Source organism: Somniosus microcephalus, unplaced genomic scaffold, assembly GCF_052327205.1.
Source record: "Somniosus microcephalus isolate GS21.2 unplaced genomic scaffold, FLI_Smic_1.0 unresolved_chr1, whole genome shotgun sequence".
Taxonomy (NCBI): Eukaryota; Metazoa; Chordata; class Chondrichthyes; order Squaliformes; family Somniosidae; genus Somniosus; species Somniosus microcephalus.
The window spans coordinates 13,113,328-13,136,640 of NW_028225179.1; the positions used below are offsets into that span (position 1 = coordinate 13,113,328).

The following is a 23,313-nucleotide window of genomic DNA, read 5'->3' on the forward strand; positions in this document are numbered from 1 at the left end:
TCAACTGAAGCAGCGGAAGGCCTTTTGCTTCAATTAAGCTGATTGTACATTTTCAACATTGTAGATCTGTGTGCATGGGCAGGATAAGAGTTGAAGTGGACTTTCTTTCAGGGTATTTCTGCTTAGATGCAAAAACCAGGAAATGGAATGGCTGAGAGCAGTGTATGATGGAGACGAGGTGGCCGAGAGGTTGAGGCGATGGACTGTTCATCGAGAATGCGGGTACCATCCTCGTCGTTATTACGTTTGATACTGGTCCCCTTTCCGAGCTTTTAACTGAAACTTGCCTAAAATAAACTTTCAAATGCAATTTCGTCAGAATCGCCCTGGTGCTCCTGGTCTGTGCCCCATGCATTACTCATATCTTGTTAAAATTAAAAGAGACCACTGCAATTCTTCAACATCTTGAATGAATGTGGAGCAGTGATCGTGATTCAGAGATTGTCGAACTCCTCCTTTCTTCTGCTGAGATTGTCACCGAATGAAAGAGTAGCGGGACCAGAGGCAAATGTTTAGGGAGCAGAATCATAAATTTGTCCTTTAGGAGGCAATGTAATTTCAAAAATATTTATCAACCTTAATGAAGAGATTTTCTGTTTTAGTGTCTTTGGTTGAGAGCTAAATAATGGGCGAGAAATCCTCGTTCTTTTCGGCATACTCTCATGGGATCGGAGGGCCCGGTTTAACGTCTTACCAGCAAGAGGGGGGCACCAACAGTGCAGCACTACCTCAGTACTGCACTGGAGTGTCAGCCTGGATTATGTGCTCAAGTCTCTGGAGTGCTGCTTGTCTTTGCTGCCGCTGAGCCACGCCTGACACCTGCACTCAGTTCATTTGGCTGGAGAGAAATGACGGAGATAAATGGAAAAATTATAATGGAGTAAACCTTCAATTTGTCGTCCAGCAGAAGGGCGGGCACTGTAATCGGCCGCCTATTATAGAAACAGTCCGATTTATGTTGCCATCGATTTCATAAGCATTGAAAATCAGGCCTGTCTTTAATGGAATGGGTCGTGGTCAGTTGTTAATCACTCTGGGTCTGTTTCCACCGGGAGTGCTCACAGTCCCGGATCATTCTGTGTCTGTTTAAAATGGCAGAGCTCACAGTCCCGGATCATTCCGTTTTTTTTAACGTAGAGCGATTTCAGCTTTCATCACTGAGGTGTTGAGTTTAACTAAATGTGTCGGGGCTCGTCCGGGATTTGAACCCGGGACCTCTCGCATTTTAAGCCACAGAAATTCCCTAAGCGAGAATCATACCCCTTAACCAACGAACCGCCGATGTTATGTTTCAAGTTGCATTGCGATTCCCTGCGCTGGTGCAAACCCAGCTCGCAGAAGTCCTGTTCATTCAGTTAAAATATGTTTATCTTTTCCTCAATCCGTTTCTTTTTGGCGAGCATTTTAATTGAATCTGATCACAATTCTCCCCATAAAAAGAGGTACATCCGCATCAGTGGCCGCGTGGTCTAATGGATAAGGCGTCTGACTTCGATTGCGAGGTATTTCAGTTATCAGACGATTGTAGGTTCGAGTCCTGCCGCGGTCGTTCAATTAACTCGGCGACACTTTTTCTGCTCTGAATCTGGCTTCAAACCGACCATTTTTGACAGTCCCTCAACTGAAGCAGCGGAAGGCCTTTTGCTTACATTAAGCTTATTGTACATTTTCAACATTGTAGATCTGTGTGCATGGGCAGGATAAGAGGTGAAGTGGACTTTCTTTCAGGGTATTTCTGCTTAGATGCAAAAACCAGGAAATGGAATGGCTGAGAGCAGTGCATGGTTGAGACGAGGTGGCCGAGAGGTTGAGGCGATGGACTGTTAATCGAGAATGCGGATCCCATCCTCGTCGTTATTACGTTTGATACTGGTCCCCTTTCCGAGCTTTTAACTGAAACTTGCCTAAAATAAACTTTCAAATGCAATTTCGTCAGAATCGCCCTGGTGCTCCTGGTCTGTGCCCCATGCATTACTCATATCTTTTTAAAATTGTAGAGACCACTGCAATTCTTCAACATCTTGAATGAATGTGGAGCAGTGATCGTGATTCGGAGATTGTCGAACTCCTCCTTTCTTCTGCTGAGATTGTCACCGAATGAAAGATTAGCGGGACCAGAGGCAAATGTTTAGGGAGCAGAAACATAAATTTCTCCTTTAGGAGGCAATGTAATTTCAAAAATATTTATCAACCTTAATGAAGAGATTTTCTGTTTTAGTGTCTTTGGTTGAGAGCTAAATAATGGGCGAGAAATCCTCGATTCTTTTCGGCATAATCTCATGGGATCGGAGGGCCCGGTTTAACGTCTTACCAGCAAGACGGGGGCACCAACAATGCAGCACTACCTTAGTGCTGCACTCGAGTGTCAGCCTGGATTATGTGCTCAAGTCTCTGGAGTGCTGCTTGACTTTGCTGCCGCTGAGCCACGGCTGAAACCTGCACTCAGTTCATTTAGCTGGAGAGAAATGACGGAGATAAATGTAAAAATCATAATGGAGTAAACCTTCAATTTGTCGTCCAGCAGAAGAGCGGGCATTGTAATCGGCCGCCTGTTATAGAAACAGTCCGATTTATGTTGCCATCGATTTCATAAGCATTGAAAATCAGGCCTGTCTTTAATGGAATGGGTCGTGGTCAGTTGTTAATCACTCTGGGTCTGTTTAAACCGGGAGTGCTCACAGTCCCGGATCATTCTGTGTCTGTTTAAAATGGCAGAGCTCACAGTCCCGGATCATTCCGTTTTTTTTACCGTAGAGCGATTTCAGCTTTCATCACTGAGGTGTTGAGTTTAATAAATGTGTCGGGGCTCGTCCGGGATTTGGACCCGGGACCTCCCGCATTTTAAACCACAGAATTTCCCTAAGCGAGAATCATACCCCTAGACCAACGAGCCGCCGATGTTATGTTTCAAGTTGCATTGCGATTCCCTGCGGTGGTGCAAACCCAGCTCGCAGAAGTCCTGTTCATTCAGTTAAAATATGTTTATCTTTTCCTCAATCCGTTTCTTTTTGGCCAGCATTTTAATTGAATCTGATCACAATTCTCCCCATAAAAAGAGGTACAGCCGCATCAGTGGCCGCGTGGCCTAATGGATAAGGCGTCTGATTTCGGTTGTGAGGTATTTCAGTTATCAAACGATTGCAGATTCGAGTCCTGCCGCGGTCGTTCAATTAACTCGACGACACTTTTTCTGTTCTGAATCTGGCTTCAAACCGACCATTTTTGACAGTCCCTCAACTGAAGCAGCGGAAGGCCTTTTGCTTACATTAAGCTGATTGTACATTTTCAACATTGTAGATCTGTGTGCATGGGCAGGATAAGAGGTGAAGTGGACTTTCTTTCAGGGTATTTCTGCTTAGATGCAAAAACCAGGAAATGGAATGGCTGAGAGCAGTGCATGGTTGAGACGAGGTGGCCGAGAGGTTGAGGCGATGGACTGTTAATCGAGAATGCGGATCCCATCCTCGTCGTTATTACGTTTGTTACTGATCCCCTTTCCGAGCTTTTAACTGAAACTTGCCTAAAATAAACATTCAAATGCAATTTCGTCAGAATCGCCCTGGTGCTCCTGGTCTGTGCCCCATGCATTACTCATATCTTGTTAAAATTAAAAGAGACCACTGCAATTCTTCAACATCTTGAATGAACGTGGAGCAGTGATCGTGATTCGGGGATTGTCGAACTCCTCCTTTCTTCTGCTGAGATTGTCACCGAATGAAAGAGTAGCGGGACCAGAGGCAAATGTTCAGGGAGCAGAATCATAAATTTGTCCTTTAGGAGGCAATGTAATTTCAAAAATATTTATCAACCTTAATGAAGAGATTTTCTGTTTTAGTGTCTTTGGTTGAGAGCTAAATAATGGGCGAGAAATCCTCGTTCCTTTCGGCATACTCTCATGGGATCGGAGGGCCCGGTTTAACGTCTTACCAGCAAGACGGGGGCACCAACAGTGCAGCACTACCTCAGTACTGCACTGGAGTGTCAGCCTGGATTATGTGCTCAAGTCTCTGGAGTGCTGCTTGACTTTGCTGCCGCTGAGCCACGCCTGACACATGCACTCAGTTCATTTGGCTGGAGAGAAATGACGGAGATAAATGGAAAAATTATAATGGAGTAAACCTTCAATTTGTCGTCCAGCAGAAGGGCGGGCATTGTAATCGGCCGCCTATTATAGAAACAGTCCGATTTATGTTGCCATCGATTTCATAAGCATTGAAAATCAGGCCTGTCTTTAATGGAATGGGTCGTGGTCAGTTGTTAATCACTCTGGGTCTGTTTACACCGGGAGTGCTCACAGTCCCGGATCATTCTGTGTCTGTTTAAAATGGCAGAGCTCACAGTCCCGGATCATTCCGTTTTCTTTAACGTAGAGCGATTTCAGCTTTCATCACTGAGGTGTTGAGTTTAACTAAATGTGTCGGGGCTCGTCCGGGATTTGAACCCGGGACCTCTCGCATTTTAAGCCACAGAAATTCCCTAAGCGAGAATCATACCCCTAGACCAACGAGCCGCCGATGTTATGTTTCAAGTTGCATTGCGATTCCCTGCGCTGGTGCAAACCCAGCTCGCAGAAGTCCTGTTCATTCAGTTAAAATATGTTTATCTTTTCCTCAATCCGTTTCTTTTTGGCGAGCATTTTAATTGAATCTGATCACAATTCTCCCCATAAAAAGAAGTACAGCCGCATCAGTGGCCGCGTGGCCTAATGGATAAGGCGTCTGACTTCGGTTGCGAGGTATTTCAGTTATCAGACGATTGCAGGTTCGAGTCCTGCCGCAGTCGTTCAATTAACTCGGCGACACTTTTTCTGTTCTGAATCTGGCTTCAAACCGACCATTTTTGACAGTCCCTCAACTGAAGCAGCGGAAGGCCTTTTGCTTCCATTAAGCTGATTGTACATTTTCAACATTGTAGATCTGTGTGCATGGGCTGGATAAGAGGTGAAGTGGACTTTCTTTCAGGGTATTTCTGCTTAGATGCAAAAACCAGGAAATGGAATGGCTGAGAGCAGTGCATGGTTGAGACGAGGTGGCCGAGAGGTTGAGGCGATGGACTGTTAATCGAGAATGCGGATCCCATCCTCGTCGTTATTACGTTTGATACAGGTCCCCTTTCCGAGCTTTTAACTGAAGCTTGCCTAAAATAAGCATTCAAATGCAATTTCGTCAGAGTCGCCCTGGTGCTCCTGGTCTGTGCCCCATGCATTACTCATATCTTGTTAAAATTAAAAGAGACCACTGCAATTCTTCAACATCTTGAATGAACGTGGAGCAGTGATCGTGATTCGGGGATTGTCGAACTCCTCCTTTCTTCTGCTGAGATTGTCACCGAATGAAAGAGTAGCGGGACCAGAGGCAAATGTTTAGGGAGCAGAATCATAAATTTGTCCTTTAGGAGGCAATGTAATTTCAAAAATATTTATCAACCTTAATGAAGAGATTTTCTGCTTTAGTGTCTTTGGTTGAGAGCTAAATAATGGGCGAGAAATCCTCGTTCTTTTCGGCATACTCTCATGGGATCGGAGGGCCCGGTTTAACGTCTTACCAGCAAGACGGGGGCACCAACAGTGCAGCACTACCTCAGTACTGCACTGGAGTGTCAGCCTGGATTATGTGCTCAAGTCTCTGGAGTGCTGCTTGTCTTTGCTGCCGCTGAGCCACGCCTGACACCTGCACTCAGTTCATTTGGCTGGAGAGAAATGACGGAGATAAATGGAAAAATTATAATGGAGTAAACCTTCAATTTGTCGTCCAGCAGAAGGGCGGGCATTGTAATCGGCCGCCTATTATAGAAACAGTCCGATTTATGTTGCCATCGATTTCATAAGCATTGAAAATCAGGCCTGTCTTTAATGGAATGGGTCGTGGTCAGTTGTTAATCACTCTGGGTCTGTTTCCACCGGGAGTGCTCACAGTCCCGGATCATTCTGTGACTGTTTAAAATGGCAGAGCTCACAGTCCCGGATCATTCCGTTTTTTTTAACGTAGAGCGATTTCAGCTTTCATCACTGAGGTGTTGAGTTTAACTAAATGTCTCGGGGCTCGTCCGGGATTTGAACCCGGGACCTCTCGCATTTTAAGCCACAGAAATTCCCTAATCGAGAATCATACCCCTTGACCAACGAGCCGCCGATGTTATGTTTCAAGTTGCATTGCGATTCCCTGCGCTGGTGCAAACCCAGCTCGCAGAAGTCCTGTTCATTCAGTTAAAATATGTTTATCTTTTCCTCAATCCGTTTCTTTTTGGCGAGCATTTTAATTGAATCTGATCACAATTCTCCCCATAAAAAGAGCTACATCCGCATCAGTGGCCGCGTGGCCTAATGGATAAGGCGTCTGACTTCGGTTGCGAGGTATTTCAGTTATCAGACGATTGTAGGTTCGAGTTCTGCCGCGGTCGTTCAATTAACTCGGCGACACTTTTTCTGTTCTGAATCTGGCTTCAAACCGACTATTTTTGACAGTCCCTCAACTGAAGCAGCGGAAGGCCTTTTGCTTACATTAAGCTGATTGTACATTTTCAACATTGTAGATCTGTGTGCATGGGCAGGATAAGAGGTGAAGTGGACTTTCTTTCAGGGTATTTCTGCTTAGATGCAAAAACCAGGAAATGGAATGGCTGAGAGCAGTGTATGATGGAGACGAGGTGGCCGAGAGGTTGAGGCGATGGACTGTTCATCGAGAATGCGGGTACCATCCTCGTCGTTATTACGTTTGATACTGGTCCCCTTTCCGAGCTTTTAACTGAAACTTGCCTAAAATAAACTTTCAAATGCAATTTCGTCAGAATCGCCCTGGTGCTCCTGGTCTGTGCCCCATGCATTACTCATATCTTGTTAAAATTAAAAGAGACCACTGCAATTCTTCAACATCTTGAATGAATGTGGAGCAGTGATCGTTATTCAGAGATTGTCGAACTCCTCCTTTCTTCTGCTGAGATTGTCACCGAATGAAAGAGTAGCGGGACCAGAGGCAAATGTTTAGGGAGCAGAATCATAAATTTGTCCTTTAGGAGGCAATGTAATTTCAAAAATATTTATCAACCTTAATGAAGAGATTTTCTGTTTTAGTGTCTTTGGTTGAGAGCTAAATAATGGGCGAGAAATCCTCGTTCTTTTCGGCATACTCTCATGGGATCGGAGGGCCCGGTTTAACGTCTTACCAGCAAGACGGGGGCACCAACAGTGCAGCACTACCTCAGTACTGCACTGGAGTGTCAGCCTGGATTATGTGCTCAAGTCTCTGGAGTGCTGCTTGTCTTTGCTGCCGCTGAGCCACGCCTGACACCTGCATTCAGTTCATTTGGCTGGAGAGAAATGACGGAGATAAATGGAAAAATTATAATGGAGTAAACCTTCAATTTGTCGTCCAGCAGAAGGGCGGGCATTGTAATCGGCCGCCTATTATAGAAACAGTCCGATTTATGTTGCAATCGATTTCATAAGCATTGAAAATCAGGCCTGTCTTTAATGGAATGGGTCGTGGTCAGTTGTTAATCACTCTGGGTCTGTTTCCACCGGGAGTGCTCACAGTCCCGGATCATTCTGTGTCTGTTTAAAATGGCAGAGCTCACAGTCCCGGATCATTCCGTTTTTTTTAACGTAGAGCGATTTCAGCTTTCATCACTTACGTGTTGAGTTTAACTAAATGTGTCGGGGCTCGTCCGGGATTTGAACCCGGGACCTCTCGCATTTTAAGCCACAGAAATTCCCTAATCGAGAATCATACCCCTTGACCAACGAGCCGCCGATGTTATGTTTCAAGTTGCATTGCGATTCCCTGCGCTGGTGCAAACCCAGGCAGAAGTCCTGTTCATTCAGTTAAAATATGTTTATCTTTTCCTCAATCCGTTTCTTTTTGGCGAGCATTTTAATTGAATCTGATCACAATTCTCCCCATAAAAAGAGCTACATCCGCATCAGTGGCCGCGTGGCCTAATGGATAAGGCGTCTGACTTCGGTTGCGAGGTATTTCAGTTATCAGACGATTGTAGGTTCGAGTCCTGCCGCGGTCGTTCAATTAACTCGGCGACACTTTTTCTGTTCTGAATCTGGCTTCAAACCGACTATTTTTGACAGTCCCTCAACTGAAGCAGCGGAAGGCCTTTTGCTTACATTAAGCTGATTGTACATTTTCAACATTGTAGATCTGTGTGCATGGGCAGGATAAGAGGTGAAGTGGACTTTCTTTCAGGGTATTTCTGCTTAGATGCAAAAACCAGGAAATGGAATGGCTGAGAGCAGTGTATGATGGAGACGAGGTGGCCGAGAGGTTGAGGCGATGGACTGTTCATCGAGAATGCGGGTACCATCCTCGTCGTTATTACGTTTGATACTGGTCCCCTTTCCGAGCTTTTAACTGAAACTTGCCTAAAATAAACTTTCAAATGCAATTTCGTCAGAATCGCCCTGGTGCTCCTGGTCTGTGCCCCATGCATTACTCATATCTTGTTAAAATTAAAAGAGACCACTGCAATTCTTCAACATCTTGAATGAATGTGGAGCAGTGATCGTTATTCAGAGATTGTCGAACTCCTCCTTTCTTCTGCTGAGATTGTCACCGAATGAAAGAGTAGCGGGACCAGAGGCAAATGTTTAGGGAGCAGAATCATAAATTTGTCCTTTAGGAGGCAATGTAATTTCAAAAATATTTATCAACCTTAATGAAGAGATTTTCTGTTTTAGTGTCTTTGGTTGAGAGCTAAATAATGGGCGAGAAATCCTCGTTCTTTTCGGCATACTCTCATGGGATCGGAGGGCCCGGTTTAACGTCTTACCAGCAAGACGGGGGCACCAACAGTGCAGCACTACCTCAGTACTGCACTGGAGTGTCAGCCTGGATTATGTGCTCAAGTCTCTGGAGTGCTGCTTGTCTTTGCTGCCGCTGAGCCACGCCTGACACCTGCATTCAGTTCATTTGGCTGGAGAGAAATGACGGAGATAAATGGAAAAATTATAATGGAGTAAACCTTCAATTTGTCGTCCAGCAGAAGGGCGGGCATTGTAATCGGCCGCCTATTATAGAAACAGTCCGATTTATGTTGCAATCGATTTCATAAGCATTGAAAATCAGGCCTGTCTTTAATGGAATGGGTCGTGGTCAGTTGTTAATCACTCTGGGTCTGTTTCCACCGGGAGTGCTCACAGTCCCGGATCATTCTGTGTCTGTTTAAAATGGCAGAGCTCACAGTCCCGGATCATTCCGTTTTTTTTAACGTAGAGCGATTTCAGCTTTCATCACTTACGTGTTGAGTTTAACTAAATGTGTCGGGGCTCGTCCGGGATTTGAACCCGGGACCTCTCGCATTTTAAGCCACAGAAATTCCCTAATCGAGAATCATACCCCTTGACCAACGAGCCGCCGATGTTATGTTTCAAGTTGCATTGCGATTCCCTGCGCTGGTGCAAACCCAGGCAGAAGTCCTGTTCATTCAGTTAAAATATGTTTATCTTTTCCTCAATCCGTTTCTTTTTGGCGAGCATTTTAATTGAATCTGATCACAATTCTCCCCATAAAAAGAGCTACATCCGCATCAGTGGCCGCGTGGCCTAATGGATAAGGCGTCTGACTTCGGTTGCGAGGTATTTCAGTTATCAGACGATTGTAGGTTCGAGTCCTGCCGCGGTCGTTCAATTAACTCGGCGACACTTTTTCTGTTCTGAATCTGGCTTCAAACCGACTATTTTTGACAGTCCCTCAACTGAAGCAGCGGAAGGCCTTTTGCTTACATTAAGCTGATTGTACATTTTCAACATTGTAGATCTGTGTGCATGGGCAGGATAAGAGGTGAAGTGGACTTTCTTTCAGGGTATTTCTGCTTAGATGCAAAAACCAGGAAATGGAATGGCTGAGAGCAGTGTATGATGGAGACGAGGTGGCCGAGAGGTTGAGGCGATGGACTGTTCATCGAGAATGCGGGTACCATCCTCGTCGTTATTACGTTTGATACTGGTCCCCTTTCCGAGCTTTTAACTGAAACTTGCCTAAAATAAACTTTCAAATGCAATTTCGTCAGAATCGCCCTGGTGCTCCTGGTCTGTGCCCCATGCATTACTCATATCTTGTTAAAATTAAAAGAGACCACTGCAATTCTTCAACATCTTGAATGAATGTGGAGCAGTGATCGTTATTCAGAGATTGTCGAACTCCTCCTTTCTTCTGCTGAGATTGTCACCGAATGAAAGAGTAGCGGGACCAGAGGCAAATGTTTAGGGAGCAGAATCATAAATTTGTCCTTTAGGAGGCAATGTAATTTCAAAAATATTTATCAACCTTAATGAAGAGATTTTCTGTTTTAGTGTCTTTGGTTGAGAGCTAAATAATGGGCGAGAAATCCTCGTTCTTTTCGGCATACTCTCATGGGATCGGAGGGCCCGGTTTAACGTCTTACCAGCAAGACGGGGGCACCAACAGTGCAGCACTACCTCAGTACTGCACTGGAGTGTCAGCCTGGATTATGTGCTCAAGTCTCTGGAGTGCTGCTTGTCTTTGCTGCCGCTGAGCCACGCCTGACACCTGCATTCAGTTCATTTGGCTGGAGAGAAATGACGGAGATAAATGGAAAAATTATAATGGAGTAAACCTTCAATTTGTCGTCCAGCAGAAGGGCGGGCATTGTAATCGGCCGCCTATTATAGAAACAGTCCGATTTATGTTGCAATCGATTTCATAAGCATTGAAAATCAGGCCTGTCTTTAATGGAATGGGTCGTGGTCAGTTGTTAATCACTCTGGGTCTGTTTCCACCGGGAGTGCTCACAGTCCCGGATCATTCTGTGTCTGTTTAAAATGGCAGAGCTCACAGTCCCGGATCATTCCGTTTTTTTTAACGTAGAGCGATTTCAGCTTTCATCACTGAGGTGTTGAGTTTAACTAAATGTGTCGGGGCTCGTCCGGGATTTGAACCCGGGACCTCTCGCATTTTAAGCCACAGAAATTCCCTAATCGAGAATCATACCCCTTGACCAACGAGCCGCCGATGTTATGTTTCAAGTTGCATTGCGATTCCCTGCGCTGGTGCAAACCCAGCTCGCAGAAGTCCTGTTCATTCAGTTAAAATATGTTTATCTTTTCCTCAATCCGTTTCTTTTTGGCGAGCATTTTAATTGAATCTGATCACAATTCTCCCCATAAAAAGAGGTACATCCGCATCAGTGGCCGCGTGGCCTAATGGATAAGGCGTCTGACTTCGGTTGCGAGGTATTTCAGTTATCAGACGATTGTAGGTTCGAGTCCTGCCGCGGTCGTTCAATTAACTCGGCGACACTTTTTCTGTTCTGAATCTGGCTTCAAACCGACCATTTTTGACAGTCCCTCAACTGAAGCAGCGGAAGGCCTTTTGCTTACATTAAGCTGATTGTACATTTTCAACATTGTAGATCTGTGTGCATGGGCAGGATAAGAGGTGAAGTGGACTTTCTTTCAGGGTATTTCTGCTTAGATGCAAAAACCAGGAAATGGAATGGCTGAGAGCAGTGTATGATGGAGACGAGGTGGCCGAGAGGTTGAGGCGATGGACTGTTCATCGAGAATGCGGATCCCATCCTCGTCGTTATTACGTTTGATACTGGTCCCCTTTCCGAGCTTTTAACTGAAACTTGCCTAAAATAAACTTTCAAATGCAATTTCGTCAGAATCGCCCTGGTGCTCCTGGTCTGTGCCCCATGCATTACTCATATCTTGTTAAAATTGTAGAGACCACTGCAATTCTTCAACATCTTGAATGAATGTGGAGCAGTGATCGTGATTCAGAGATTGTCGAACTCCTCCTTTCTTCTGCTGAGATTGTCACCGAATGAAAGAGTAGCGGGACCAGAGGCAAATGTTTAGGGAGCAGAATCATAAATTTGTCCTTTAGGAGGCAATGTAATTTCAAAAATATTTATCAACCTTAATGAAGAGATTTTCTGTTTTAGTGTCTTTGGTTGAGAGCTAAATAATGGGCGAGAAATCCTCGTTCTTTTCGGCATACTCTCATGGGATCGGAGGGCCCGGTTTAACGTCTTACCAGCAAGACGGGGGCACCAACAGTGCAGCACTACCTCAGTACTGCACTGGAGTGTCAGCCTGGATTATGTGCTCAAGTCTCTGGAGTGCTGCTTGTCTTTGCTGCCGCTGAGCCACGCCTGACACCTGCACTCAGTTCATTTGGCTGGAGAGAAATGACGGAGATAAATGGAAAAATTATAATGGAGTAAACCTTCAATTTGTCGTCCAGCAGAAGGGCGGGCATTGTAATCGGCCGCCTATTATAGAAACAGTCCGATTTATGTTGCCATCGATTTCATAAGCATTGAAAATCAGGCCTGTCTTTAATGGAATGGGTCGTGGTCAGTTGTTCATCACTCTGGGTCTGTTTCCACCGGGAGTGCTCACAGTCCCGGATCATTCTGTGTCTGTTTAAAATGGCAGAGCTCACAGTCCCGGATCATTCCGTTTTTTTTAACGTAGAGCGATTTCAGCTTTCATCACTGAGGTGTTGAGTTTAACTAAATGTGTCGGGGCTCGTCCGGGATTTGAACCCGGGACCTCTCGCATTTTAAGCCACAGAAATTCCCTAAGCGAGAATCATACCCCTTGACCAACGAACCGCCGATGTTATGTTTCAAGTTGCATTGCGATTCCCTGCGCTGGTGCAAACCCAGCTCGCAGAAGTCCTGTTCATTCAGTTAAAATATGTTTATCTTTTCCTCAATCCGTTTCTTTTTGGCGAGCATTTTAATTGAATCTGATCACAATTCTCCCCATAAAAAGAAATACAGCCGCATCAGTGGCCGCGTGGCCTAATGGATAAGGCGTCTAACTTCGGTTGCGAGGTATTTCAGTTATCAGACGATTGCTGGTTCGAGTCCTAGCCGCGGTCGTTCAATTAAGTCGGCGACACTTTTTCTGCTCTGAATCTGGCTTCAAACCGACCATTTTTGACAGTCCCTCAACTGAAGCAGCGGAAGGCCTTTTGCTTACATTAAGCTGATTGTACATTTTCAACATTGTAGATCTGTGTGCATGGGCAGGATAAGAGGTGAAGTGGACTTTCTTTCAGGGTATTTCTGCTTAGATGCAAAAACCAGGAAATGGAATGGCTGAGAGCAGTGCATGGTTGAGACGAGGTGGCCGAGAGGTTGAGGCGATAGACTGTTAATCGAGAATGCGGATCCCATCCTCGTCGTTATTACGTTTGATACTGGTCCCCTTTCCGAGCTTTTAACTGAAACTTGCCTAAAATATACTTTCAAATGCAATTGCGTCAGAATCGCCCTGGTGCTCCTGGTCTGTGCCCCATGCATTACTCATATCTTTTTAAAATTATAGAGACCACTGCAATTCTTCAACATCTTGAATGAATGTGGAGCAGTGATCGTGATTCGGAGATTGTCGAACTCCTCCTTTCTTCTGCTGAGATTGTCACCGAATGAAAGATTAGCGGGACCAGAGGCAAATGTTTAGGGAGCAGAAACATAAATTTCTCCTTTAGGAGGCAATGTATTTTCAAAAATATTTATCAACCTTAATGAAGAGATTTTCTGTTTTAGTGTCTTTGGTTGAGAGCTAAATAATGGGCGAGAAATCCTCGTTCCTTTCGGCATACTCTCATGGGATCGGAGGGCCCGGTTTAACGTCTTACCAGCAAGACGGGGGCACCAACAGTGCAGCACTACCTCAGTACTGCACTGGAGTGTCAGCCTGGATTATGTGCTCAAGTCTCTGGAGTGCTGCTTGACTTTGCTGCCGCTGAGCCACGCCTGACACATGCACTCAGTTCATTTGGCTGGAGAGAAATGACGGAGATAAATGGAAAAATTATAATGGAGTAAACCTTCAATTTGTCGTCCAGCAGAAGGGCGGGCATTGTAATCGGCCGCCTATTATAGAAACAGTCCGATTTATGTTGCCATCGATTTCATAAGCATTGAAAATCAGGCCTGTCTTTAATGGAATGGGTCGTGGTCAGTTGTTAATCACTCTGGGTCTGTTTACACCGGGAGTGCTCACAGTCCCGGATCATTCTGTGTCTGTTTAAAATGGCAGAGCTCACAGTCCCGGATCATTCCGTTTTTTTTACCGTAGAGCGATTTCAGCTTTCATCACTGAGGTGTTGAGTTTAACTAAATGTGTCGGGGCTCGTCCGGGATTTGAACCCGGGACCTCTCGCATTTTAAGCCACAGAAATTCCCTAAGCGAGAATCATACCCCTAGACCAACGAGCCGCCGATGTTATGTTTCAAGTTGCATTGCGATTCCCTGCGCTGGTGCAAACCCAGCTCGCAGAAGTCCTGTTCATTCAGTTAAAATATGTTTATCTTTTCCTCAATCCGTTTCTTTTTGGCGAGCATTTTAATTGAATCTGATCACAATTCTCCCCATAAAAAGAAGTACAGCCGCATCAGTGGCCGCGTGGCCTAATGGATAAGGCGTCTGACTTCGGTTGCGAGGTATTTCAGTTATCAGACGATTGCAGGTTCGAGTCCTGCCGCAGTCGTTCAATTAACTCGGCGACACTTTTTCTGTTCTGAATCTGGCTTCAAACCGACCATTTTTGACAGTCCCTCAACTGAAGCAGCGGAAGGCCTTTTGCTTCCATTAAGCTGATTGTACATTTTCAACATTGTAGATCTGTGTGCATGGGCTGGATAAGAGGTGAAGTGGACTTTCTTTCAGGGTATTTCTGCTTAGATGCAAAAACCAGGAAATGGAATGGCTGAGAGCAGTGCATGGTTGAGACGAGGTGGCCGAGAGGTTGAGGCGATGGACTGTTAATCGAGAATGCGGATCCCATCCTCGTCGTTATTACGTTTGATACAGGTCCCCTTTCCGAGCTTTTAACTGAAGCTTGCCTAAAATAAGCATTCAAATGCAATTTCGTCAGAGTCGCCCTGGTGCTCCTGGTCTGTGCCCCATGCATTACTCATATCTTGTTAAAATTAAAAGAGACCACTGCAATTCTTCAACATCTTGAATGAACGTGGAGCAGTGATCGTGATTCGGGGATTGTCGAACTCCTCCTTTCTTCTGCTGAGATTGTCACCGAATGAAAGAGTAGCGGGACCAGAGGCAAATGTTTAGGGAGCAGAATCATAAATTTGTCCTTTAGGAGGCAATGTAATTTCAAAAATATTTATCAACCTTAATGAAGAGATTTTCTGCTTTAGTGTCTTTGGTTGAGAGCTAAATAATGGGCGAGAAATCCTCGTTCTTTTCGGCATACTCTCATGGGATCGGAGGGCCCGGTTTAACGTCTTACCAGCAAGACGGGGGCACCAACAGTGCAGCACTACCTCAGTACTGCACTGGAGTGTCAGCCTGGATTATGTGCTCAAGTCTCTGGAGTGCTGCTTGTCTTTGCTGCCGCTGAGCCACGCCTGACACCTGCACTCAGTTCATTTGGCTGGAGAGAAATGACGGAGATAAATGGAAAAATTATAATGGAGTAAACCTTCAATTTGTCGTCCAGCAGAAGGGCGGGCATTGTAATCGGCCGCCTATTATAGAAACAGTCCGATTTATGTTGCCATCGATTTCATAAGCATTGAAAATCAGGCCTGTCTTTAATGGAATGGGTCGTGGTCAGTTGTTAATCACTCTGGGTCTGTTTCCACCGGGAGTGCTCACAGTCCCGGATCATTCTGTGTCTGTTTAAAATGGCAGAGCTCACAGTCCCGGATCATTCCGTTTTTTTTAACGTAGAGCGATTTCAGCTTTCATCACTGAGGTGTTGAGTTTAACTAAATGTGTCGGGGCTCGTCCGGGATTTGAACCCGGGACCTCTCGCATTTTAAGCCACAGAAATTCCCTAATCGAGAATCATAACCCTTGACCAACGAGCCGCCGATGTTATGTTTCAAGTTGCATTGCGATTCCCTGCGCTGGTGCAAACCCAGCTCGCAGAAGTCCTGTTCATTCAGTTAAAATATGTTTATCTTTTCCTCAATCCGTTTCTTTTTGGCGAGCATTTTAATTGAATCTGATCACAATTCTCCCCATAAAAAGAGGTACATCCGCATCAGTGGCCGCGTGGCCTAATGGATAAGGCGTCTGACTTCGGTTGCGAGGTATTTCAGTTATCAGACGATTGTAGGTTCGAGTCCTGCCGCGGTCGTTCAATTAACTCGGCGACGCTTTTTCTGTTCTGAATCTGGCTTCAAACCGACCATTTTTGACAGTCCCTCAACTGAAGCAGCGGAAGGCCTTTTGCTTACATTAAGCTGATTGTACATTTTCAACATTGTAGATCTGTGTGCATGGGCAGGATAAGAGGTGAAGTGGACTTTCTTTCAGGGTATTTCTGCTTAGATGCAAAAACCAGGAAATGGAATGGCTGAGAGCAGTGTATGATGGAGACGAGGTGGCCGAGAGGTTGAGGCGATGGACTGTTCATCGAGAATGCGGATCCCATCCTCGTCGTTATTACGTTTGATACTGGTCCCCTTTCCGAGCTTTTAACTGAAACTTGCCTAAAATAAACTTTCAAATGCAATTTCGTCAGAATCGCCCTGGTGCTCCTGGTCTGTGCCCCATGCATTACTCATATCTTGTTAAAATTGTAGAGACCACTGCAATTCTTCAACATCTTGAATGAATGTGGAGCAGTGATCGTGATTCAGAGATTGTCGAACTCCTCCTTTCTTCTGCTGAGATTGTCACCGAATGAAAGAGTAGCGGGACCAGAGGCAAATGTTTAGGGAGCAGAATCATAAATTTGTCCTTTAGGAGGCAATGTAATTTCAAAAATATTTATCAACCTTAATGAAGAGATTTTCTGTTTTAGTGTCTTTGGTTGAGAGCTAAATAATGGGCGAGAAATCCTCGTTCTTTTCGGCATACTCTCATGGGATCGGAGGGCCCGGTTTAACGTCTTACCAGCAAGACGGGGGCACCAACAGTGCAGCACTACCTCAGTACTGCACTGGAGTGTCAGCCTGGATTATGTGCTCAAGTCTCTGGAGTGCTGCTTGTCTTTGCTGCCGCTGAGCCACGCCTGACACCTGCACTCAGTTCATTTGGCTGGAGAGAAATGACGGAGATAAATGGAAAAATTATAATGGAGTAAACCTTCAATTTGTCGTCCAGCAGAAGGGCGGGCATTGTAATCGGCCGCCTATTATAGAAACAGTCCGATTTATGTTGCCATCGATTTCATAAGCATTGAAAATCAGGCCTGTCTTTAATGGAATGGGTCGTGGTCAGTTGTTCATCACTCTGGGTCTGTTTCCACCGGGAGTGCTCACAGTCCCGGATCATTCTGTGTCTGTTTAAAATGGCAGAGCTCACAGTCCCGGATCATTCCGTTTTTTTTAACGTAGAGCGATTTCAGCTTTCATCACTGAGGTGTTGAGTTTATCTAAATGTGTCGGGGCTCGTCCGGGATTTGAACCCGGGACCTCTCGCATTTTAAGCCACAGAAATTCCCTAAGCGAGAATCATACCCCTTGACCAACGAACCGCCGATGTTATGTTTCAAGTTGCATTGCGATTCCCTGCGCTGGTGCAAACCCAGCTCGCAGAAGTCCTGTTCATTCAGTTAAAATATGTTTATCTTTTCCTCAATCCGTTTCTTTTTGGCGAGCATTTTAATTGAATCTGATCACAATTCTCCCCATAAAAAGAGATACAGCCGCATCAGTGGCCGCGTGGCCTAATGGATAAGGCGTCTAACTTCGGTTGCGAGGTATTTCAGTTATCAGACGATTGCTGGTTCGAGTCCTAGCCGCGGTCGTTCAATTAAGTCGGCGACACTTTTTCTGCTCTGAATCTGGCTTCAAACCGACCATTTTTGACAGTCCCTCAACTGAAGCAGCGGAAGGCCTTTTGCTTACATTAAGCTGATTGTACATTTTCAACATTGTAGATCTGTGTGCATGGGCAGGATAAGAGGTGAAGTGGACTTTCTTTCAGGGTATTTCTGCTTAGATGCAAAAACCAGGAAATGGAATGGCTGAGAGCAGTGCATGGTTGAGACGAGGTGGCCGAGAGGTTGAGGCGATAGACTGTTAATCGAGAATGCGGATCCCATCCTCGTCGTTATTACGTTTGATACTGGTCCCCTTTCCGAGCTTTTAACTGAAACTTGCCTAAAATATACTTTCAAATGCAATTGCGTCAGAATCGCCCTGGTGCTCCTGGTCTGTGCCCCATGCATTACTCATATCTTTTTAAAATTATAGAGACCACTGCAATTCTTCAACATCTTGAATGAATGTGGAGCAGTGATCGTGATTCGGAGATTGTCGAACTCCTCCTTTCTTCTGCTGAGATTGTCACCGAATGAAAGATTAGCGGGACCAGAGGCAAATGTTTAGGGAGCAGAAACATAAATTTCTCCTTTAGGAGGCAATGTATTTTCAAAAATATTTATCAACCTTAATGAAGAGATTTTCTGTTTTAGTGTCTTTGGTTGAGAGCTAAATAATGGGCGAGAAATCCTCGTTCCTTTCGGCATACTCTCATGGGATCGGAGGGCCCGGTTTAACGTCTTACCAGCAAGACGGGGGCACCAACAGTGCAGCACTACCTCAGTACTGCACTGGAGTGTCAGCCTGGATTATGTGCTCAAGTCTCTGGAGTGCTGCTTGACTTTGCTGCCGCTGAGCCACGCCTGACACATGCACTCAGTTCATTTGGCTGGAGAGAAATGACGGAGATAAATGGAAAAATTATAATGGAGTAAACCTTCAATTTGTCGTCCAGCAGAAGGGCGGGCATTGTAATCGGCCGCCTATTATAGAAACAGTCCGATTTATGTTGCCATCGATTTCATAAGCATTGAAAATCAGGCCTGTCTTTAATGGAATGGGTCGTGGTCAGTTGTTAATCACTCTGGGTCTGTTTACACCGGGAGTGCTCACAGTCCCGGATCATTCTGTGTCTGTTTAAAATGGCAGAGCTCACAGTCCCGGATCATTCCGTTTTCTTTAACGTAGAGCGATTTCAGCTTTCATCACTGAGGTGTTGAGTTTAACTAAATGTGTCGGGGCTCGTCCGGGATTTGAACCCGGGACCTCTCGCATTTTAAGCCACAGAAATTCCCTAAGCGAGAATCATACCCCTAGACCAACGAGCCGCCGATGTTATGTTTCAAGTTGCATTGCGATTCCCTGCGCTGGTGCAAACCCAGCTCGCAGAAGTCCTGTTCATTCAGTTAAAATATGTTTATCTTTTCCTCAATCCGTTTCTTTTTGGCGAGCATTTTAATTGAATCTGATCACAATTCTCCCCATAAAAAGAAGTACAGCCGCATCAGTGGCCGCGTGGCCTAATGGATAAGGCGTCTGACTTCGGTTGCGAGGTATTTCAGTTATCAGACGATTGCAGGTTCGAGTCCTGCCGCAGTCGTTCAATTAACTCGGCGACACTTTTTCTGTTCTGAATCTGGCTTCAAACCGACCATTTTTGACAGTCCCTCAACTGAAGCAGCGGAAGGCCTTTTGCTTCCATTAAGCTGATTGTACATTTTCAACATTGTAGATCTGTGTGCATGGGCTGGATAAGAGGTGAAGTGGACTTTCTTTCAGGGTATTTCTGCTTAGATGCAAAAACCAGGAAATGGAATGGCTGAGAGCAGTGCATGGTTGAGACGAGGTGGCCGAGAGGTTGAGGCGATGGACTGTTAATCGAGAATGCGGATCCCATCCTCGTCGTTATTACGTTTGATACAGGTCCCCTTTCCGAGCTTTTAACTGAAGCTTGCCTAAAATAAGCATTCAAATGCAATTTCGTCAGAGTCGCCCTGGTGCTCCTGGTCTGTGCCCCATGCATTACTCATATCTTGTTAAAATTAAAAGAGACCACTGCAATTCTTCAACATCTTGAATGAACGTGGAGCAGTGATCGTGATTCGGGGATTGTCGAACTCCTCCTTTCTTCTGCTGAGATTGTCACCGAATGAAAGAGTAGCGGGACCAGAGGCAAATGTTTAGGGAGCAGAATCATAAATTTGTCCTTTAGGAGGCAATGTAATTTCAAAAATATTTATCAACCTTAATGAAGAGATTTTCTGCTTTAGTGTCTTTGGTTGAGAGCTAAATAATGGGCGAGAAATCCTCGTTCTTTTCGGCATACTCTCATGGGATCGGAGGGCCCGGTTTAACGTCTTACCAGCAAGACGGGGGCACCAACAGTGCAGCACTACCTCAGTACTGCACTGGAGTGTCAGCCTGGATTATGTGCTCAAGTCTCTGGAGTGCTGCTTGTCTTTGCTGCCGCTGAGCCACGCCTGACACCTGCACTCAGTTCATTTGGCTGGAGAGAAATGACGGAGATAAATGGAAAAATTATAATGGAGTAAACCTTCAATTTGTCGTCCAGCAGAAGGGCGGGCATTGTAATCGGCCGCCTATTATAGAAACAGTCCGATTTATGTTGCCATCGATTTCATAAGCATTGAAAATCAGGCCTGTCTTTAATGGAATGGGTCGTGGTCAGTTGTTAATCACTCTGGGTCTGTTTCCACCGGGAGTGCTCACAGTCCCGGATCATTCTGTGTCTGTTTAAAATGGCAGAGCTCACAGTCTCGGATCATTCCGTTTTTTTTAACGTAGAGCGATTTCAGCTTTCATCACTGAGGTGTTGAGTTTAACTAAATGTGTCGGGGCTCGTCCGGGATTTGAACCCGGGACCTCTCGCATTTTAAGCCACAGAAATTCCCTAATCGAGAATCATAACCCTTGACCAACGAGCCGCCGATGTTATGTTTCAAGTTGCATTGCGATTCCCTGCGCTGGTGCAAACCCAGCTCGCAGAAGTCCTGTTCATTCAGTTAAAATATGTTTATCTTTTCCTCAATCCGTTTCTTTTTGGCGAGCATTTTAATTGAATCTGATCACAATTCTCCCCATAAAAAGAGGTACATCCGCATCAGTGGCCGCGTGGCCTAATGGATAAGGCGTCTGACTTCGGTTGCGAGGTATTTCAGTTATCAGACGATTGTAGGTTCGAGTCCTGCCGCGGTCGTTCAATTAACTCGGCGACGCTTTTTCTGTTCTGAATCTGGCTTCAAACCGACCATTTTTGACAGTCCCTCAACTGAAGCAGCGGAAGGCCTTTTGCTTACATTAAGCTGATTGTACATTTTCAACATTGTAGATCTGTGTGCATGGGCAGGATAAGAGGTGAAGTGGACTTTCTTTCAGGGTATTTCTGCTTAGATGCAAAAACCAGGAAATGGAATGGCTGAGAGCAGTGTATGATGGAGACGAGGTGGCCGAGAGGTTGAGGCGATGGACTGTTCATCGAGAATGCGGATCCCATCCTCGTCGTTATTACGTTTGATACTGGTCCCCTTTCCGAGCTTTTAACTGAAACTTGCCTAAAATAAACTTTCAAATGCAATTTCGTCAGAATCGCCCTGGTGCTCCTGGTCTGTGCCCCATGCATTACTCATATCTTGTTAAAATTGTAGAGACCACTGCAATTCTTCAACATCTTGAATGAATGTGGAGCAGTGATCGTGATTCAGAGATTGTCGAACTCCTCCTTTCTTCTGCTGAGATTGTCACCGAATGAAAGAGTAGCGGGACCAGAGGCAAATGTTTAGGGAGCAGAATCATAAATTTGTCCTTTAGGAGGCAATGTAATTTCAAAAATATTTATCAACCTTAATGAAGAGATTTTCTGTTTTAGTGTCTTTGGTTGAGAGCTAAATAATGGGCGAGAAATCCTCGTTCTTTTCGGCATACTCTCATGGGATCGGAGGGCCCGGTTTAACGTCTTACCAGCAAGACGGGGGCACCAACAGTGCAGCACTACCTCAGTACTGCACTGGAGTGTCAGCCTGGATTATGTGCTCAAGTCTCTGGAGTGCTGCTTGTCTTTGCTGCCGCTGAGCCACGCCTGACACCTGCACTCAGTTCATTTGGCTGGAGAGAAATGACGGAGATAAATGGAAAAATTATAATGGAGTAAACCTTCAATTTGTCGTCCAGCAGAAGGGCGGGCATTGTAATCGGCCGCCTATTATAGAAACAGTCCGATTTATGTTGCCATCGATTTCATAAGCATTGAAAATCAGGCCTGTCTTTAATGGAATGGGTCGTGGTCAGTTGTTCATCACTCTGGGTCTGTTTCCACCGGGAGTGCTCACAGTCCCGGATCATTCTGTGTCTGTTTAAAATGGCAGAGCTCACAGTCCCGGATCATTCCGTTTTTTTTAACGTAGAGCGATTTCAGCTTTCATCACTGAGGTGTTGAGTTTATCTAAATGTGTCGGGGCTCGTCCGGGATTTGAACCCGGGACCTCTCGCATTTTAAGCCACAGAAATTCCCTAAGCGAGAATCATACCCCTTGACCAACGAACCGCCGATGTTATGTTTCAAGTTGCATTGCGATTCCCTGCGCTGGTGCAAACCCAGCTCGCAGAAGTCCTGTTCATTCAGTTAAAATATGTTTATCTTTTCCTCAATCCGTTTCTTTTTGGCGAGCATTTTAATTGAATCTTATCACAATTCTCCCCATAAAAAGAGGTACATCCGCATCAGTGGCCGCGTGGCCTAATGGATAAGGCGTCTGACTTCGGATGCGAGGTATTTCAGTTATCAGACGATTGTAGGTTCGATTCCTGCCGCGGTCGTTCAATTAACTCGGCGACACTTTTTCTGCTCTGAATCTGGCTTCAAACCGACCATTTTTGACAGTCCCTCAACTGAAGCAGCGGAGGGCCTTTTGCTTACATTAAGCTGATTGTACATTTTCAACATTGTAGATCTGTGTGCATGGGCAGGATAAGAGGTGAAGTGGACTTTCTTTCAGGGTATTTCTGCTTAGATGCAAAAACCAGGAAATGGAATGGCTGAGAGCAGTGCATGGTTGAGACGAGGTGGCCGAGAGGTTGAGGCGATGGACTGTTAATCGAGAATGCGGATCCCATCCTCGTCGTTATTACGTTTGATACTGGTCCCCTTTCCGAGCTTTTAACTGAAACTTGCCAAAAATAAACTTTCAAATGCAATTTCGTCAGAATCGCCCTGGTGCTCCTGGTCTGTGCCCCATGCATTACTCATATCTTTTTAAAATTGTAGAGACCACTGCAATTCTTCAACATCTTGAATGAATGTGGAGCAGTGATCGTGATTCGGAGATTGTCGAACTCCTCCTTTCTTCTGCTGAGATTGTCACCGAATGAAAGATTAGCGGGACCAGAGGCAAATGTTTAGGGAGCAGAAACATAAATTTCTCCTTTAGGAGGCAATGTAATTTCAAAAATATTTATCAACCTTAATGAAGAGATTTTCTGTTTTAGTGTCTTTGGTTGAGAGCTAAATAATGGGCGAGAAATGCTCGTTTTTTTCGACATAATCTCATGGGATCGGAGGGCCCGGTTTAA

At 45.2% G+C, this 23,313-nt stretch overlaps 3 non-coding genes across 3 annotated transcripts; all 3 read right to left on the reverse strand.

The window, feature by feature from the left end:
• Positions 1-4,420: 4,420 nt before the first annotated feature.
• On the reverse strand, positions 4,421-4,510 carry trnap-agg (transfer RNA proline (anticodon AGG)). The gene is given in 2 exon segments: positions 4,421-4,456; positions 4,475-4,510. It is a non-coding gene; the product is annotated as a tRNA-Pro (tRNA).
• A 9,605-nt stretch (positions 4,511-14,115) lies between these two features.
• trnap-agg (transfer RNA proline (anticodon AGG)) lies at positions 14,116-14,205 on the reverse strand. Its single transcript is given in 2 exon segments — positions 14,116-14,151; positions 14,170-14,205. It is a non-coding gene; the product is annotated as a tRNA-Pro (tRNA).
• A 4,760-nt stretch (positions 14,206-18,965) lies between these two features.
• Positions 18,966-19,055, reverse strand: trnap-agg (transfer RNA proline (anticodon AGG)). Its single transcript is given in 2 exon segments — positions 18,966-19,001; positions 19,020-19,055. It is a non-coding gene; the product is annotated as a tRNA-Pro (tRNA).
• Positions 19,056-23,313: the final 4,258 nt, after the last annotated feature.